The 21,250-nt window shown below is 45.0% G+C and overlaps 1 protein-coding gene across 1 annotated transcript in view; it reads left to right on the top strand.

Moving 5' to 3' along the window:
- The window catches only part of LOC137364982 (oocyte zinc finger protein XlCOF7.1-like), a gene marked incomplete at its 5' end in the record, with an annotated part of 660,565 nt that overhangs the window by 166,350 nt on the left and 472,965 nt on the right, over positions 1–21,250 (top strand). The gene's annotated exons all lie outside the window — the stretch shown is intronic.

Here is a 21,250-nt window from a genome sequence, read left to right as displayed (position 1 = left end):
GTCACAGATTATAAACAAGTGAGGTGGGGGTTGGGCAAGAGATAACAAAGGAGAAGGTGCAGATTGGACCAGGCCACATAGCTGACCAAAAGGTCATGGAGCAAAGGCAAACAATATGTTAATGGTGTGTTGAAAGACAAAGCATTAGTACAGATTAGGTGTGAATATACTGAATATTGAACATCAGCAAGTACAAACCTGAAGAAAAACAACCTGAAAAAAACAGTGGGTGAGCAAACTGAACAAACTAAGATGAACTGAAATAAATACAAAAAAAGATTGTAAAAAATGTAAAAAGGAATGCCAAAAAAAAAGGGAAGAAAAAATAACTAAAAATGAAAGTAAAGTGGGGGGCTGTCATGCTCTGAAATTATTGAACTCAATGTTCAGACCGGCAGGCTGTAATGTGCCTAATCGGTAGATGAGATGCTGTTCCTCGAGCTTGCGTTGATGTTCACTGGAACACTGCAGCAATCCCAGGACAGAGATGTGAGCATGAGAGCAGGGGGGAGTGTTGAAATGGCAAGCAACCGGAAGCTCAGGGTCCTGCTTGCGGACTGAGCGGAGATGTTCCGCAAAGCGGTCACCCAGTCTGCGCTTGGTCTCCCCAATGTAGAGGAGACCACACTGTGAGCAGCGAATACAGTATACTACATTGAAAGAAGTACAAGTAAATCGCTGCTTCACCTGAAAGGAGTGTTTGGGGCCTGGGATAGTGAGGAGAGAGGAGGTAAAGGGGCAGGTATTACACCTCCTGCGATTGCAAGGGAAGGTGCCCTGGGACGGGGACGAGGTGGTGGGGGTAATGGAGGAGTGGACCAGGGTGTCGCGGAGGGAACGATCCCTTCGGAATGCTGACAGGGGAAGGGAGGGGAAGATGCGACTGGTAGTGGCATCACGCTGGAGGTGGCGAAAATGGCGGAGGATGATCCTTTGGATATGGAGGCTGGTGGGATGAAAAGTGAGGACAAGGGGAACCCTGTCACGGTTCTGGGAGGGAGGGGAAGGGGTGAGGGTAGAGGTGCGGGGAATGGGTCGGACACGGTTGAGGGCCCTGTCAACCACAGTGGGGGGAAATCCTCGGTTGAGGAAAAAGGAGGTCATATCAGAAGCACCGTCATGGAAGGTAGCATCATCAGAGCAGATGCGTCGGAGACGGAGAAACTGGGAGAATGGAATGGAGTCCTTACAGGAGGTAGGGTGTGAAGAAGTGTAGTCGAGGTAGCTGTGGGAGTCAGTGGGCTTATAATGGATATTGGTAGACAACCTATCCCCAGAGATGGAGACAGAGAAGTCGAGGAAGGGAAGGGAAGTGTCAGAGATGGACCATGTAAAGGTGAGAGAAGGGTGGAAATTGGAAGCAAAGTTGATAAAGTTTTCTAGTTCAGGGCGGGAGCAGGAAACGGCACCGATACAGTCATCAATGTACCGGAAAAAGAGTTGGGGGAGGGGGCCTGAGTAGGACTGGAACAAAGAATGCTCGACATATCCCACAAAAAGACAGGCATAACTAGGACCCATGCGGGTACCCATAGCGACACCTTTTACTTGAAGGAAATGCATGGAGTTGAAGGAGAAGTTGTTCAATGTGAGAACAAGTTCAGCCAGGCGGTTCATCCTCCGCCTGGCTGAACTTGTTCTCACATTGAACAACTTCTCCTTCAACTCCATGCATTTCCTTCAAGTAAAAGGTGTCGCTATGGGTACCCGCATGGGTCCTAGTTATGCCTGTCTTTTTGTGGGATATGTCGAGCATTCTTTGTTCCAGTCCTACTCAGGCCCCCTCCCCCAACTCTTTTTCCGGTACATTGATGACTGTATCGGTGCCGTTTCCTGCTCCCGCCCTGAACTAGAAAACTTTATCAACTTTGCTTCCAATTTCCACCCTTCTCTCACCTTTACATGGTCCATCTCTGACACTTCCCTTCCCTTCCTCGACTTCTCTGTCTCCATCTCTGGGGATAGGTTGTCTACCAATATCCATTATAAGCCCACTGACTCCCACAGCTACCTCGACTACACTTCTTCACACCCTACCTCCTGTAAGGACTCCATTCCATTCTCCCAGTTTCTCCGTCTCCGACGCATCTGCTCTGATGATGCTACCTTCCATGACGGTGCTTCTGATATGACCTCCTTTTTCCTCAACCGAGGATTTCCCCCCACTGTGGTTGACAGGGCCCTCAACCGTGTCCGACCCATTCCCCGCACCTCTACCCTCACCCCTTCCCCTCCCTCCCAGAACCGTGACAGGGTTCCCCTTGTCCTCACTTTTCATCCCACCAGCCTCCATATCCAAAGGATCATCCTCCGCCATTTTCGCCACCTCCAGCGTGATGCCACTACCAGTCGCATCTTCCCCTCCCTTCCCCTGTCAGCATTCCGAAGGGATCGTTCCCTCCGCGACACCCTGGTCCACTCCTCCATTACCCCCACCACCTCGTCCCCGTCCCAGGGCACCTTCCCTTGCAATCGCAGGAGGTGTAATACCTGCCCCTTTACCTCCTCTCTCCTCACTATCCCAGGCCCCAAACACTCCTTTCAGGTGAAGCAGCGATTTACTTGTACTTCTTTCAATGTAGTATACTGTATTCGCTGCTCACAGTGTGGTCTCCTCTACATTGGGGAGACCAAGCGCAGACTGGGTGACCGCTTTGCGGAACATCTCCGCTCAGTCCGCAAGCAGGACCCTGAGCTTCCGGTTGCTTGCCATTTCAACACTCCCCCCTGCTCTCATGCTCACATCTCTGTCCTGGGATTGCTGCAGTGTTCCAGTGAACATCAACGCAAGCTCGAGGAACAGCATCTCATCTACCGATTAGGCACATTACAGCCTGCCGGTCTGAACATTGAGTTCAATAATTTCAGAGCATGACAGCCCCCCACTTTACTTTCATTTTTAGTTATTTTTTCTTCCCTTTTTTTTTTGGCATTCCTTTTTACATTTTTTACAATCTTTTTTTGTATTTATTTCAGTTCATCTTAGTTTGTTCAGTTTGCTCACCCACTGTTTTTTTCAGGTTGTTTTTCTTCAGGTTTGTACTTGCTGATGTTCAATATTCAGTATATTCACACCTAATCTGTACTAATGCTTTGTCTTTCAACACACCATTAACATATTGTTTGCCTTTGCTCCATGACCTTTTGGTCAGCTATGTGGCCTGGTCCAATCTGCACCTTCTCCTTTGTTATCTCTTGCCCAACCCCCACCTCACTTGTTTATAATCTGTGACTTTTCTAATATTTGTCAGTTCCGAAGAAGGGTCACTGACCCGAAACGTTAACTCTGCTTCTCTTTCCACAGATGCTGCCAGACCTGCTGAGTGAATCCAGCATTTCTTGTTTTTGTTTCAGATTTCCAGCATCCGCAGTATTTTGCTTTTATCTTACTGACCACAGTCTGGGAAGAGGCGGAACATGAACGGGTCAGACCAGAAAACGACAAAGGATCAGGGAGCAGTGTTCAGTTTAAATCACAAACAGTGAATCGGGAGACAAATATTCTGCTGGGTAGTGAAACTGCATTTCCCAGAAACTTACCACCGGATAGAAAAACGATTCAAAAATGGAATCACAATCCGCCGGAAAAATATTTAACAGTAAAAGCCATAAATTCAAAATATCGTTCACCAACGAATTCATGATGCTCATGGCCCTGGAGGAGATGGTGGTGTTGGGGTGAACCTGCTTCATCACTTTGTTGATGTAGATGGAGTAACTCTCCTTCCTCGACTTTGACAACCCTTCCATTCCATTTTCCATACCATGTACATTTTACAGCAAACCCATATTTGGTGTATACAGCCCGAGGGGTTTCCCATGGATCCAGCCTCTCAGTTCATTTTGGTGGGAGGACCTTACACAGTGGTCTTTCCCCATTGAGACTTTGCAGCGGCTGCCCCAAGCTTTAGTGCGCCCCACAGCATGTAGTCCTGGACCTCGGAATGTGCCAGTCTGCAACACTCGGTCGTGGACAACTCTTTCCACTGGAAGACGAGCAAGTTTCGAGCAGACCAAAGAGCGTCTTTCACTGAATTGATGGTCATTCAGCAGCAGTTAATGTCTATCTCGGTGTGTGTCCCTGGGAACAGCCCGTCGAACACAGACTCCTGTGTTCCAGAGCTGCTTGAGATGAACCTCGACAAAAACCACTGCATCTCTTTCCACACTCTTGGGCGGCACAGTGGCGCAGTAGTTGGCACCGCAGCCTCACAGCTCCAGCGACCCGGGTTCAATTCTGGGTACTGCCTGTGTGGAGTTTGCAAGTTCTCCCTGTGTCTGCGTGGGTTTCCTCCCACATGCCAAAGACTTGCAGGTTGATAGGTAAATTGGCCATCAGCAATTGCCCCTGGTATAGGTAGGTGGTCGGGAAATATAGGGACAGGTGGGGATGTGGTAGGAATATGGAATTAGTGTCGGATTAGTAAAAATGGGTGATTGATGGTCGGCACAGACTCGGTGGGCCGAAGGGCCTGTTTCAGTGCTGCATCTCTAAACTATCTAAACTAAACACACGTGTTTTGCAAAGGCACATTCCAGAAGGAGGTGGGCAACTGTCCCTTCCCCGCCACAGCCACCTCAAGGGCAGCGTGTGGAGGCTGTGAGATTCTGGGCATGCAGGAAAGATCTGACAGGGAGGGCCCTTCTCACCACCAGCCAGGCTGCATCTTGGTGCTTATTTGAAAGTTCTGGCGATGAGCTATGTTTCTATGTTCCTAACTTCACATGATCGGTGAGGCACAGCCTCAGGCCGACTTGGTGGGTGGTGCAAACGGATATCACTGCTTCTGATCTTCACCAGAACAGAGAGTGAGATGTAATGTTGTTCATAAAACAGACTGTGAGAGAATACAACAGAATAAAACACATGGAGAGACACTGTGGAATAACAAATCGATTTGATTGGAATGTTGAATTTTGATTGGAATGGATAAAACAGCAGAAACAGCAGATTAAATTGGGATTCTCATCATTATATTGATCTGGGACAGAAAAGAGAAACTGATTGAAAGAAGGAAGAAAACAAAGGATGGAATTGTTCACTTTTTCAGTTTTTTCACTCGACCGTCAAAGCTGGATAAAAAAGTTGCAAATAACAGAATTTCATCAAAAAGGGAGATTAAATGCTGTCAAAACCTTGGATCGAAGGATGGCCCAACAGATCACCTGTTTAACTGTCTCCTCACTGGGGGATTTCAATCAGTGAGTAATATTATTCTCTTCTTTTGTTAAATGAACCCAGTACTGTCACTTGGGTTTAATATCTGTGTTCCAACTCCTGAATAATAAAATTGTGAGTTTCTCGATATTTTCTGGACACACTTCCTGCTGAAAGGACTAAGAACTCTTTTCTAATTTACACAATACTAGATACGCACTCATCAAGCCTCCTAAACTAGCATCCTTGGTGCTGCTCTCTCTTCTCCCAAACCTCATGTCATGTGACATCATCACTCTGACAGTGGGAGGGGTTGTTCCCACTTTTTATTTTATTTTTTATTCAGAGATACAGCACTGAAACAGGCCCTTCGGCCCACCAAGTCTGTACCGACCACCAACCACCCATTTATACTAACCCTGCAATAATCCCATATTCCCTACCACCTACCTACACTGGGGGCAATTTACAATGACCTATTTATCTATCAACCTGCAAGTCTTGGGCTGTGGGAGGAAACCAGAGCACCCGGCAAAAACCCACACGGTCACAGGGAGAACTTGCAAACTCCACACAGGCAGTACCCAGAGTCAAACCCGGGTTCATGGAGCTGTGAGGCTGCGGTGTTAACCACTGCACCACTGTGTCTTCAGCATTAACCCTTTCCATCCTTATATTACACTGAAAGTCAAAATAAAATGGTTGGAGGGAACTTCCTTCACTTATTGAAACATCAACAGCCGCCAGTTAAAAATCAACTCAATCCCATCAGAGAGAGAGAGAGAGACTGTCAGAGAACTTCCTGCATCCAGTCCTGACCCTGACACACTCAGCAGCTGCTCACCGAGACCCCACTCTCATCAACACTGAACATTGTTACCGAGACCCTTCAAATACTGTTGATAAAAGGCAGAAAAGGTCAAAGTTAATCACAGCTGTATTGAGTAGAACAAGATTTAATATCTTCTCACTGTCTCTCGGTAACCACGAGACATAGGTTTTCTTATTTGGTTCCTTTGATTTTTCTTGTTCCTGATTGACTAATATTCCAAACCTTGGATCAATCCTCCTGCTTATGTCATGTCCCAGTCTCAGTTACAAGCAACACACAATGACACAAACACTTTGAAACATACAACATGGTCACACTTTCCTTCAGTGAGATTAATGTCGAGCTGTTTTCCAGGTTGAATGCAACTGTGAACAAATTTCTATCAAAGAAGTTGCCTTTGGACTATCAGCACTGAATTTCTGTCCAAGGAGGAGCAGCCATTCCAAACTCACATCCTTCACAAAGGCTGTTTTTTCCTGTGACTGAAACTCATCATGAAATTTGAATTCTAAGTTAAAGTTCACATGATAATGATGTAAATGTTGATATAGAAACAGATAAAGCCCATCACTAATGTGAAATAAGGCACGGCTGGAAGTTGAACCCACAATCGCCTGTTTATTAGATAGGTGCTTTAACCAGCTAAGCTACAGAGCCAGTTTACAAATGGTACTACAATTGAAATCAGAGGTGGTTACTATTTATTCTTATACCACTTTTCCACAGGTCACAACAAAAATTTTAACTTTTCCCACTTACTGATGGAGTCAATCATGTACTCTATTTTTCACAGAATAGAAGACACTGACCAGGTTTCTTTAATGAACAACAAAATTATCAGTTTCTTATCGAACAAGATTTAACTAGTCATGAATTAAAGTATAAATACTCAGGTGGAAATTTTAAAAGTTCCCTTTTTATCTTAACTGACTTTTCAAGTCCCTTTCTTACCTCAGCCTCACACACGGACACACACATCCACCGGTTAACTGAAAAAAATAAAAGGGATTATTTTTTACAATTCAGAGCTCTGTTAAAGACAAAAAAAAAACACTTGGACTGATTACTTGCTCATTTCTGAAGAAAACAGCAGATGAGATATGTTGTTCCAAAATTGACATACAGTCTAATTTCCGAGTACATGTACACAGGTCACTAGGGTCTTTTAAAAGAGTTTATTTAGAGGCGGGGTTGAGAATTAATTTTAGCAGGCTTTCTTCAAAGACAGAATATGAGACGAATTGACACAGTGAACTTCTCAGAGTCTTTTCAAGATTTGCTGCAAAACAAGGTGGGTTGCGGTCTTCTCTCATTCCTTGACACTTCTTCTGGCTAACTTTATCAGCTGCTCACTCCAGAAGGTAAAACACAATGACTGCTCCAAACAAAAGCTTGCGATTTTTCTGCCCTCTTTGGTGCGCGCTGCTGCTGCCGGGCTTGTCCAATTAAGAGGCACGACTGACTTCTCTGTCCACATTTCCCCGTTACCAGGGCTTCTGTTCTACATTTAACTTGAGTCGTGACAACTTGTCAACATAGTTGTCAAATTAATACTTTCAGTGCCCTCTTGAAAAAGAACTGGTCTTACATTTATTCAGTTTGATTATAATTTCCTCAACAAAATAAAATTCACAAAAAAAAAGTTCGAAGTCCCTTCCATAACATCATGTACTTTCCCTGAGCTACAGGTTATTGCAAGTCTCTCTGGCTGTGTTTTTTTCTGTTGATTTTGCACTCAGGTTCTTTCTGAATCCATGTGTTTGCAGATCTTTGTGAGTGAGAGACATGGAGATGTGCTTAAAGATTTCCCAATAAATTATTCATATCTCCGGCTTGCTCCGAACTTTGTACAAACACATTAATGTGGAAACCACACATATCAAGCCATCAAACCTTTCCACTAAACATTGAAAGGTGACAGTGTATATTGTGATGAGGTTCCATTTATTCAGACACATCTGGTGTAAAAGTATCAGTGATCGAGATGTGACTCACACAGGTAATGTATTTGTATATTATATTCATGATCTAATGATGTAAATAAACAATTCCTTGCACTTGCCACGCTTGGTGTATATTTTCTCTGCTGATGCCCCCTGAATATCTTTGAGAAAATGGTGATGAGGATGAGATAAAAGTTTGTAAATATAGGCAGCAAACAGCAGCAGGGACTGAAGTGAACAAGATCAGCCAGCTCCTGGTGACCTACCTGTTCGGATGGTGGAGAATTTGGGTGGATTGTGTGAAGCCTGGGCCACACACTGTCTCCTCAGTTGAATGAGATGTTGCAGGGTATTAGTGTGCATCACATTCAAAGTGATTATTTGGGACAATATGGCTGAACCTATGGGATACATCGGAAGGCTAGGAACATATGAAAGGGCTCGAGAACGATTTAGTTGATATATTGAAAGAATGGACATGTTTTTCAGAGCTAATAACATATTGGAATGTGAAGATGAAAATAAAGAGGTCAAGACTCAGAATAAGGCAATTCTTGAGGGCAAGAAAGAATTTTGCGAATGGAAATTAGCCTGGAAGTGTATGACATGCTAACAAATCTTCCTGCTCCCATCAAGGCAAAAGATGTGCCATTCAAAACAATCATCACCAAGTTGGAGGAACATTTTAACCCTAAGCCACTAGAGATCACGGCAAGCTAGAAATTTGGAACCAGAAAGCAGAAAAGTAGTGAAATAGTTGGTGAGTACATTGTGGAACTGAAGAATTTATCACTACATTGCAACTTTGGCACATTCTTAGACCGTGCATTATGAGACAGATTTGTGCTTATATTGGTGGATGAGAAAAGATACTAAACACACAAAATCCTACATTTGAGCTAACGTGTAAGATTGCTCTTTCCATGGAGATAGCATCAAAGAATGCTCGGGAATTTCATCCTGTGCCAGTGATAATAACACACTTCAGGGGAACTTCAAAAAACTGGTAAAATGGGCTTTCACATGGCAGATAAAATTTACACAGAGAATTGTGAAGAGATACAATTTGGGAGGAAGAATAAGGAGAGGCCATATAAATGAAATGGTACTATTCTAAAGTGGATGCAGGAACAAAGTGACAATGTACACCAATCTTAGAAGGTTTGAAAAGGCTTCAAAGAGCAAACAGGACACTTGGCTTTATTAATAGAGGCACAGAGTAAAAGTAAATAAGTTATGATAAACCTTTATAAAATACTGGGTCTGAATGGCCTACTCCTGTACCTTCACAGAAAGCTTCCATTCCAGGTTTACACACACTCGTCAGGATCACTCTCCATAGATCCCACCACTCCAGGCTCGGACACCCTCTTCAGGTCACTCTCCATAGATCCCACCACTCCACGCATAGATTTCTCCCTCACGATCAGATCACAGGTCCTTAGTCCTACCACATCCAGTCATGAATGGAGGTGGACAGATGAGATGAGGAGGCTCCAAAAACATCCCCATCCTCAATGATGCTGGAACCAAAGCTGAAGCATTTCTAACAATCTTCTGTCAGAAATTGCTCAGTGGATGATTCATCTCAGCCTCCTGAGGTCCCCAGCATCACAGTTTCCAGTCTTCAGCCAATTCGATTCACTCCACATGATAGTAAGAAACAGCTGAAGTCACTCGATACAGCAAAGACTATGGGCCCTAACAACATCCCGGTTCCAGTACCGAAGATTTGTGCTCCAGAACTAGCTGCGCCCTCAGCCAAGCTGTTCCAGTAGAGCTACAACACAGGCATCTACTGGACAATGTGGAAAATTGCCCAGGTGTGCCCTTTCCGTAAAAAAAATCAGGACAAATCCAATCTGACCAATTGCCGCCCCATCAGTCTGCTACCAATCATCAGCAAAGTGATGGAAGATCTCATCAACAGTGCTATCAAGCACCAGACACTTAGAATTCCTTAGGAACTTTTTTCCAATTATTTCTGAGGACCTGCTCACCGATGCTCAGTTTGGGTTCCGCCAGGGCCACTCAGTTCGTGACCTCATTATGGCCTTGGCCCAAATATGGGCAAAAGAGCTGAATTCAGGAGGTGAGATGAGGTAACAGTGACTGCTCTTGCCAAGGGCATCAAGGAGCCCTTGCAAAATTGAAGTCAATGTCAATCAGGGGGAAACTCTCCACTTGTTGGAGTCATACCTAGCGCAAAGGAATCTGGCAGCTCAAAACTGGGCATCCATGAGGCACTGTGGGCCATCAGCAGCAGCAGAATTGTATTTAAACACAATATGTTACCTCATGGCCTGGCATATCCCTCACTCTATCATTATCATCAAGCCAAGGGAGCAATAGTGGTTCAATGAAGTGTGCAGGAGGGCATGTCAGGAACAGCACCAAGCAGACCTAAAAATGAGGTGTCAACCTGGTGAAGCTACAACACAGGATTACTTGCATGTCAAACAGTGGAAGCAGCATGCAATAGACAGAGCTAAGTGATCTCACAACCAACAGATCAGATCAAAGCTCTGCAGTCCTGCCACATCCAGTCCTGAATGGTGGTGGATAATTAAACAATTCACAGGAGGTCAAGGCTCCACAAATATCCCCATCCTTAATGATAGGGGAGACCAGTATATCAGTGCAAAATACAAGGTTGAATCATTTACAACCATCTTCAGCCAGAAGTATCAAGTAGATGATCCATCTTGGCCTCCTCCTGATGTCCCCAGCATCACAGATGCGAATCTTCAGCTAATCCAATTCACTCCACATGATATCAAAAAATGGTTGAAGGCACTGGATATTGACAACATCCCAGCTGTAGTGCTGAAGACTTGTGCTCCAGAACTAGCCGCGCCGCTAGCCAAGATGTTCCAATACAGCTACAACACTGGCATCTACCCGGCAATGTGGAAAATTGCCCAGGTATGTCCTGTATACAAAAAGCAGGACAATCCAACCCTGTCAATTACTGCCCCATCAGCCTTCTCCTGATCATCAGTAAAGTGATGGAAGGTGTCGTTGACAGTGCTATCAAGCAGCACTTACACAGTCATAACCTGCTCACCGATGCTCAGTTTGGGTTCCGCCAGAGCCACTCAGTTCCTGAACTTTCTATGGCCTTGGCCAAAATATGGGTAAAAGAGCTGAATTCAGGAGGTGAGGTGAGGTAACATTGACTGTTCTTGCCAAGGACATCAAGGAGCCCTTGCAAAATTGAAGTCAATGTCAATCAGGGGGAAACTCTCCACTGGTTGGAGTCATACCTCGTGCAAAGGAATATGGTGATGGTTGTTGGTGGCCAATCATATCAGTCCCAGAACATTGCTCAAGATTTCCTCAGGGTCACGTCCTAGGCCCCAACCATCTTCAGCTGCTTCATCAGTGACCTTCCCTGTATCATAAGGTTAGAAGTGGGGATGTTCACTGATGATTGCAAAATGTTCAGTCGCATTAGCAACTCCTCAGATACTAAAGCAGTCCATGTCCACATTTGGAGAGACCGGGACCATATTGGGATTGGGCTGATAAGTGGCAAGTAACATCCATGCAATGAAAAGGTGGCTCTGTGGCGCAATGGATAGTGTGTTGGACTTCTAAATGATGCGAAAAATGATATTGAAAGGTTGTGGGTTCGCGTCCCACCAAAGTCAGATTTTCGGGTGGCACAGTGGTGCAGTGGTTCGCACCGCAACCTTACAGCTCCAGCGACCCGGGTTTGTTACTGGGTACTGCCTGTGCGGAGTTTGCAGGTTCTCCCGGTGGCCGTGTGAGTTTTTGCAAATCATGTGAGGATTCATATGCAGAAGAGAAACAAGCAGAATGCACAAAGTGCAGAGGAGAGCTGAAAAAGGAAATGAGATCAGCAAGAGAGTGTATGAGAAAAGATTAGCAGGTCACATGACTGGGAACACTGAAGTCTTTGACCAACAGATGGACAGTCAATGAAAGGGTGGGTCAATTAGAGATCCTGTGGAGGCAGAGGGTGTGGCTGAGGTATTAATTAAGTACATTTAATCTGTCATCACAAAATAAGTGGATGCTGCAAATGTCACAGTAAAGGAGGAGATTGTGGAGAATTTGGAGGGGATGAAAATAGATAAAGAGGAGACAATTACAAGGTTGGCAGTGTTCACAGTAGAAAGGTCACCCGGTCTGGATGGGCTGAATCCTGGGTTGCTGAGGGAAGTCAGGGTGGAAATAGCGGAGACTCGAACCACAATCTTTCAATCCTCCTTGAATATGGGAATGATGCCAGAGGACTGGAGGATGGAGGTAAGCTTGGGTAGTTTGATATCAGTTTAACTTGACCGTTTTTATAACGTATCCATTGTAATAACTAACAAGGTTAAGAAAGCTATTTTATAATTAACACATGACCAAAGGAGCCATTTTGTGTTCAGTACCAACGTTTATATCCTGTGTAATTAATGAGTAGCTACCCATCCTGAAACAGATGATTGTAAAAGTAATGAACCATGATTGAGTTATAATTAATGAATCAATAATCATTTTAGAGAGAATGGGTTTTCATTTAAAGTTAGTTCATTCTAATTACTGTGAGTTTCTGTGTCTTTGTGGGAAAGGGCAGTTTCAGCGAAATGTATTCAAACAATGGACCTTTCTAGGACCCCTGATAAAACCCATGGTATGGTACATCGTGACCTTCAGGAGTCTCGATTTAATGAATAGGAAACTTGTTTCAGATCAGATTGGGCGACAGTGTGAAACCACTCCATTGTACTCATGTCTGAGATTCTGAGGACAGGTGGCTCTTAGTGGAAGACATCATTAAGAACTAATTAAATGTACCTAGCAACAGATAGGAGCAATTATTATTTTACATGGTGGTGTGATGGCCATCCAGGGGTTAAAAGTAGGGATCTTGTAAGGTGTCAGTGTGCAGGAACACTAGAAGATCTCAGGGGTAAAGGCTCAGATCATCAACCAAGTTCTCCACCTGACGAGGGATCTAGGCTGGACAAAGAGGACCGTGACACTCTGAGACCAAGCTCGACCAGTCCACACTCCTGCTAGAGCTGTAAAGTTATATTGTCCAAGTTTGTTAAATATAATTTTACTTTCAATTATTAAGTACTATTTTCCTCTCAATAAATGTTCAGGACTTATTAATCAATTATCCTGTTGCCTTAATTGGTTAAAGTCATGCCCAAAGAGATTGTCCACAATAGACTTTCCAGAACTGAAAGATAAGTCTGCAAGGATTGCTAATTTTACAGCCCTGTTTAAAAAGGGAGATAAACCCAGGAACGACAGACCAGTTCGTCTAAAGACGGTGGTGGGGAAAATTTTAGAGACAATTATCCAGGAGAAAATTAACTGTCACTTGGTCGAACATGGGCTAATAAATGACAGCCAGCACAGATTGGTTAACAGAAGATTGTGTCTGAAATAATGAATTAATTTCTTTGATGAAGTTTCACAGAGAGTTGACCAGGGTGGTGAGGTTGATGGTGTGTGTCTGGACTTCAAAATTGTGTTTGAAAAAGTACCATAAAATAGACTTGCTAACAAAATTGGAGCAGATGGGATTAAAGAGGCAGTGGCAGTGTAGATACAAAATTTGCTGAGGGACAGAAAGCATAAAGTAGGGTGAATGCTTGTTTTTCAGAATGGAGGGACGAATATAGTAATGTCACTGTTGTTGTAATGTGTGCAGTGTCTGACCCTGATCTGTTTTAGGGTGGGGGCTGTTTGTGATGTTCCTGTGGGGTGCATTATCATCAGGGTCTCTCTCTGAGCTGTCACAGGGATGGGGCAGTGTGTGATATCCTTGTGCATGTCATGCAGGCCCACTGGCTTGCGGTTCCATCCTGATGCCAGGAAACAGAGCCCCATCGATGGGCAAAAAGTCTCACTTCTCTTTGGGTGTCTTGAGAGAAAAGCAGGGTTAGGGAGTAAACCTGGACAGTAAATCCGGAGTGGAGTCCTGGAGGCAGTTACCTGTTACTTATCAGGCAGTTTTCCAGCAACTCCTGTAGCAGAGCTGGTACCAAACAGTACTGGATTTTCCCTTTCCTTTGGACAATACCAGCAATGCTGACAGGGGGTCCTGATGCTCAGGGTCTCCATACTATTTGCCCAGGAGAGGACACTCCAACTTTGTGGTTAAACATTAAAGCAACATGGGAAGAAACAGTTACCGATTATAAGCTCTCATTCAATTGGTGTAGGGTATGAGCACCAGGGGTTACTTCCGACAGTGGGAGACAACATCAGACCTCATTGGATAACTACCATGTACTCCAAGCTGGGCAGCCCCCAGTCAGTTAGTTGCTATCCTGCCACGACCTGCTTGCTTCAATGGGTGCTTGGAGCTTAGAGAGTCATCTCTCAACAGGCGGATCGATAATCTATGCACCAAGAAAAACAAACTCAACAAAGAAGACACCAGTCCTTCGCATCACAAGCTGGAATGTAAGGACCATGTGTCCTGGCCTTACCGACAACCTTCTGCAGGTTGATGACACACACAAGACAGCTGTGATGGACAAAGAACTCACAAGACTCAATGTGGACATTGCTGTTCTGCAAGAAACTAGACTCGTTCAAAGTGGATCCCTCAAAGAGAAACACTACACCTTCTTCTGGCAGGGGAAAGCCCAAGAGGCAACTCGTGAGCATGGAGTGGGTTTCACAGTAAATAACATGCTACTTGCGATGAGTGAACCACCCGCAGTAGGCTCAGAGAGACTTCTTACTCTTCAGTTGTCAACAAGCGCGGGCCCAGTTAATCTCATGTGCATCTATGTGCCGACACTCACCTCCACCCCAGATGTCAAGGATCAATTCTATGTGACACTTGACACTGCCATCAGTAGAATTCCCAGCACTGAGGGATTGTACCTTCTAGGAGACGTCAACGCAAACTTCGATACTGACTATAGCTTGGCCAATGAGCTTAGGGCACCAGGGGATTGGCAAGATCAACAAAAATGGACAGAGGTTGCTGGAGCTATGCTGTCACCATGGATTCTGTGTGATGAACAGCTACTTCCAGGGATAGCTGTGCTACAAGGTGTCCTGGAGACATCCGAGATCACGCCACTGGCACCAGCTAGACCTTATCATCACCAGACGTATCACCCTCAGCAGTGTCCTCATCACGCACAGCTATCACAGCGCTGACTGTGACACTGACCATTCCCTGGTGTGTAACAAGGTCAGGCTTCAGACAAGGAAGCTTCATCCATCCATGAAGAAAGGTCGTCCTCTGATCAACACTTGCCGAACCACTGATCCAGAAAGGACCCAGGAGTTCCTCAACATCCTCGATCAGGCTCTTTCAAACAACAATGCTCAAGGCCTCAGTGCAGTGTCAAAGTGGAATCATCTGCACACCACCATCTATAACTCTGCACTCACTGTGTATGGGAAAAGAGATGGGAGGAATGCTGACTGGTGTGAGGCTTATTGGACTGAAATAGAGTCAGTTATTGCAACTAAGAGGAGAGCCCTCATGAACTACAAACCAGTACCCAGCTAACAACATCTAGATGCTCTCAGAGCTGCCAGAAACAAGTCTCTGCAGACTGCTCGGCCCACCTCCTTCTGAAATGTGTCTTTGCAAAGCAGGTGTGGAAGCGATGCAGTGGTTTTTGTCGAGGTTCATCCCAAGCAGCTCGGTAACTCAGGAGTCTGTGCTCTACGGCTGTTCCCAGGGACGCACACTGAGACAAACATCAACTGCTGCTGGAACACTATCAATTCAGTGAAAGACGTCCTTTGGTCTGCCCGAAACTTGCTGGTCTTCCAGAGCAAAGAGTTGTCCACGACCGAATGTTGCAGACTGGCACATTCCGAGGTCCAGGACTACGTGCTGAGGGACGCACTAAAGCTTGGGGCAGCCGCAGCAAAGGCTCAATGAGGAAAGACAACTGTGTAAGGTCCCCCCACCAAGCTGAACTGAGGAGCTGGATCCATGGGAAACCACTCGAACTGTATTGGGAAAATTTTCATTTGCTGTAAAATGTAAAAATGTATATGGCATGACAAATGAAATGGAAGGGTTGTGAGGCAACTCATGATTGTATTGAAGGAAACTGATCTCCCTTGCGCTGTTTGCATTTTTTGACTTGGTGCTGTTTGAAACTGTTCGGTCATGTATTTTTTACAGATTTTTTATGAATAAAGTATATTTTGGAAATTTTAAAAAACTGCTCGGCACTGCACCAATCAATACTGGTTAAAACTCTGCGGCATCATACAATCTGCTGCTGAATCTGGGGATGCTAGAGGGATGTATGAAGGAATTAAGAAAGCAATGAGAGCAGCAGTAACTAAATCAGCACCTTTGAAGACAAAGACAGGGGTGATCATCACTGAACCTAACAAGCAGATGGAAAGGTGAGTGGAGCATTACCTTGAACTCTACATAACGGAGAACATTGTCATTGAAGTAGCTCTCAGCGCCATTCCAGACTTCCCTGTCATGGAGGAGCTGGACAGTGACCCCACCATAATAGAGCTCAACAAGGCCATTGACCATCTTGCCAGTGGTAAAGCCCCGGGAAATGATGGTATTCCACCTGGAATCATCTAAAGTGGAAAAGCAGCTCTGCTGCAGCATCTCCATTAACTTCTGTGTCTCTGTTGGAAGGAAAGATCTGCACCTCAAAACATACGTGATGCAAGTATTGTCACCTTGTACAAAAATAAGGGGGAATCGCAGTGACTGCAGAAATTACCGAGGCATCTGCTTGCTAAGTATTGTGGGGAAGGTCTTTGCTCGCATTTCTCTGACCGGATTGCAGACCCTGACATCACACATCTATCCTGAGTCTCAGTGCAGCTTCAGAGCTGGCAGATTGACAGTCGACATGATTGTCTCACGTCGGCAGTTACAGGAGAAGTACTGTGAACAGTACAGACCACTCTACATTGTCTTTATAGACATCACCAAGGCCTTGGATCTTGTCAGCAAAGAAAGACTCTTCAAACTGCTATGGAAACTAGGCTGCCCTCCTGAACTCTTGGACCTCATCGCTTCTTTCTACGAAAACATGCACAGTTCTGTGAGTTACAATAGAGCAACATCAGACGCTTTCACGATCAGCAGTGGGATAAAGCAGGTTGCGTCCTGGTGCCAACTCTCTTCGGAACATAGGAGGAGTCCATTCAGCCCGTCCAGCCTGCTCTGTCATTCAATGATCATGGCTGATCATCTACCTCAACACTGCTTTCCCATGCTATCCCCATATCCCTTGAAGTCATGAGTATCAAGATTTCTATCAATTTCTGTCTTGAACATGCTCAATGATTGAACTTCCACAGACCCCTGGGGTAGAGAATTCCAAAGATTCACCACCCTCTGAATGAAGAAATTCCACCCATCTCAGTTTTAAATGGCCTATCCCTTATTATGAGACTATGTCTCCTGGTTTTGGATTCACCAACCAGGGCAAACATCCTGTCTACATCCACACTGTCACACCCTGTAAGAATATTGCAAGTTTCAATGAGATCACCTCTCACTCTTCGAAACTGTAAGGAATACAGGCCCAGTTTCTTCATTGGACAATCCCACTATCCAAGGGATTCATCTGGTGACCCTCTGCTGCACTCCCTCTATGGCAAGTATATCCTTCCTTAGATAAGGAAGCCAAAACTGGACACAATGCTCCAGCGCGGTCTCACCAAGGCTCTGTACAATTGCAGCAAGACATCTTTACTCCTGTTCTCAAGACCCTTTGTGTGAAGGCCAACATACCATTTTCCTTCCTAATTGATCGCTGCACCTGCATGTGAGCTTTTAGTGTCTCATGAACAAGGACACCCAGGTCCCTTTGGACATTAACAGTGCTTAAGCTCTCACCATTTAAGAAATATTCTATCTTTCTGTTTATTCTACCAAAGTGGATAACTTCACATTTATTCACATTATTTTCCATCTGTCATGTTCTTTCCCATTCACTTAGCCTCTCCAAGACCCCTGGAAACCTCCTTGTAACCTCCTCACAGCTCACATCCTTTACAATTGGCATATTCTTCTCCATGCTGCTATTTTACAGTTTCAGTGACTCAGATGGGGGTGTCCACCTGCATACCAGAGCTGACGACAAGCTGTTCAACTTGGCAAGACTGCGCGCCATGACCAAAGTGGGTAAATTCCTAGTCTGTGAGTTGCTCTTTGCTGATGACGCTGTGCTAACATCCCATAATGAAGTTCACTTGCAGCAGCTTGTAGATCGCTTCTCCCTGCCCTGCAAGGAATTTGGACTGGTGATCAGCATCAGGAAGATCAAAGTTATGGGTCAGGACGTAGAGACTCCACCTTCCATCAACATCGACAACCTCACTTTGGAGGTTGTCAACAGTTCACATACCTTGGATCAACAATCACCAGCAATCTGTCCCTTGATACTGAAATCAGCACCAGGATTTCCAATGCTGCAGCTGTCATGTCAAAGTTGAGAAGACGAGTATGAACCGACAGCAAACTGATCGAAAATATAAAGCTCTGCGTGTACCAGGCTTGTGTTCTCAGCACCCTCCTTTACAATAGAGAAGCATCAACAACTTATGCAATTCAAGAAAAGCAGCTGAACAGCTTCCACCTCCGCTGCCTCAGATGGATATTGGGCATCTCCTGGCAGGACAGAGAGCCGAATGCGGAAGTACACCAGCGTGCAGGGATCTGCAGCATGTTTGCCCTCTTGAGTCAGCGGTGACTCTGTTGACTGGGTCATGTGTGCTGAATGGATGACGGTCGCCTTTCCAAAGACACGCTCTTTGGTGAGCTTGCTATCAGCACGAGACCAACAGGTCACCCACGTCTGTGATACATGGACATCTGCAAGAGAGATCTCAAGCTGACTGGGATTGGAGTCGATGCATGGGAAGTCCTTCCTGCTGACTGGAATTCCTGGAGAAAGGCATTCAGGAAGACCATGGGAAAAGCAGAGGACAAAAGAAATGACCATTTGGAGGGAAAGAGAGCCCAGAGGAAGGACAAATTATCAGTCGACCTCAGGCCAATGATATTCATCTGTACCAGCTGCGGAAGGGATTGTCACACGCGAGTCGTCCTCCACAGCCACAACAAATGATGTTTAATACAGAAGTGACGTACACCCTGGGTGTAGCCCATCGCCTTCCGAGACGGACGGTTGCCTATTACAATTACAACTACAGCTACAACTACAAGAGCGGGCCAGAGGCTGGGAACTCTGCGGCAACTAACTCAACTCTTGACTCACCAAAGCCTGCCCACCATCTACAAGGCACAAGTCAGGAATTTGATGGAATACTCATGCCTGGATGAGTGCAGCTCCAACAACACTCAAGTGATTGACACCATCAGGTCAAAGCAGCCCACTTGATTGGCACCCCATCCACCACCTTAAACATTCATTCCCTCTAGCACCAGTGCAGAGTGGCAACAGTGTGTAACATTTACAATACGTACTGCAGCAACTTACCAAGCCTCCTTCAACAGCACCTTCCAACCCACAAACACTACCACCTAGAAGGATAAAGGCAGCAGACGCATGGGAACATCACCACCTTCAAGTTCCCCTCCAAGTCACACACCATCTTGACTTGGCACTGTACCGCCATTCCTTCACTGTTGCAGGGTCAAAAACCAGGAACACCCTCCCAACAAGCACTGTGGAGGTGCCAGGGGATTGAACAGTGGCAAATGTGACTTCCTATTTCAACAAAGGGTGTAAGGACAATCCAGGTAACTACAGGCCAGTTAGATTAACAGCAGTGGTGAGTCAGGTTTTAGGAACAATAATTAGGGGAAAAAAGCAACAGTCACTTGGAGAGATTTGACTTAATTGAGGAGAGTGAGCATGGATTAATAAATGGGAGTTCATGCTTGACTAACTGCATTTTTTGATGAACAAACAGGAGGATGATGGATTTTAAGACAGGATGGATGGATGGATTAAGAATGGATGAGAAGGTACCACATAAAAGGGCGGTGAACAAAATTGAGGTTCATGGAATAGGAGACTCCCTGTCCAATTGGATAGAAAATTGCCTTAAGGACAGAAAATAAAGAGTCGTAGTAAATGGTTCTTTGTCAGACTGGAGGATAGTCGACAGTGGGTGTTCTCCAATGGTCACTGCGAGAACCACTGCTTTTCCTGCGATATGTAAATGATTAGGATCTTGGAATATGGAGTAGAATCTCAAAATATACCGAAATCACCAAACCTGGAAGAGTGGTAAACAGTGAGGATGAAATGACCTGCCTGCAACAGGACAGTGATAGGCAGAATGGGCAGACAGGTGGCAGATGGAATTTAATATGACTTGTGTGAGGTGATGCACTTGAGCAGAAGGAACAGGGAGAGGCAATATATACTTAATGGCACAGTACTAAAGAGAGCTAAAAATGGTACTTTTTGCAAATGGCTTGTTGGTCTGGGGGTATGTTTTTCACTTTGGGTGTGTGATTGGATAGCATGTAAAAGGTCCTGTTTTCAAATCCTGCATGACCTCTACTTCATTTGTGTTTTTAGTTGAAGGTCATGTATTGGTTGCAGCCTTACAAAAAGCGGAGTTGACTTTCACACGGAGCCTATTTAGGACCAGAGAACTGGATTCAAAGAGCCTGTTGACAAAATTGAAATGAACTAAATGTACAGATTGCCAAGTGTGTGTATGAAGGTGAAGCAGTAACTGAGAGCTGGATCCAAAAACTACAGGACTGGGTTCTGGTATGGAATGGAATTCTTCTGTGTTTCTGTTGTTTGTCTTGGATTAACTCATCGATTTTTTGTTTTTCACTTTGCCGATGCGTTTGAATAATTGTGGATCCTTCTTCAGGGTATTTTCTTTCACCAGGTAGTTCTGACCTCTGATGATGTTGATCGTAATCAGCTTCAACTCGCTGATAGTTTTGGAAGTGAGCAGATTTCCTTTGCTTGAGTCTACAACATGTAACTCACTCTGACATGTGGATCCATGGCAGGATTTGAAAGCTGCCCCAGCATCGGAGCATACATTGCATCCAAACAATAAGAGACCGAGTAGAAGTGATAGTTCAGTCAGTCGAACATGAGACTTTTCATCTCAGGGTTGTGAGTTTGAGTGCCATTCTGTTTCTCCATTTTTTTAGGCTTCACTAGCAGAGAGTACAAGGAGTGTTTGCAATGAAATTCAACAACAGTATGAGAAAGTCTCACTTTGATTCGGGAATCTTATCTCTCTGCAGCATCTCACTGTGAAAGATTGAACTTTATCTCATTTCATTGTCAGCTCAGAGTCACTGCGGCTCAGTGGGACTTCTGGCTGACTCCCGCTTCACAATCCATCAGCACTGAGAAAGCAATGGGGAATATT

This window comes from Heterodontus francisci, unplaced genomic scaffold, assembly GCF_036365525.1.
Source record: "Heterodontus francisci isolate sHetFra1 unplaced genomic scaffold, sHetFra1.hap1 HAP1_SCAFFOLD_43, whole genome shotgun sequence".
NCBI classification, from domain to species: domain Eukaryota; kingdom Metazoa; phylum Chordata; class Chondrichthyes; order Heterodontiformes; family Heterodontidae; genus Heterodontus; species Heterodontus francisci.
Note: the sequence above shows the minus strand (reverse complement) of the source record. Positions and strands in the feature narration are given on the sequence as shown.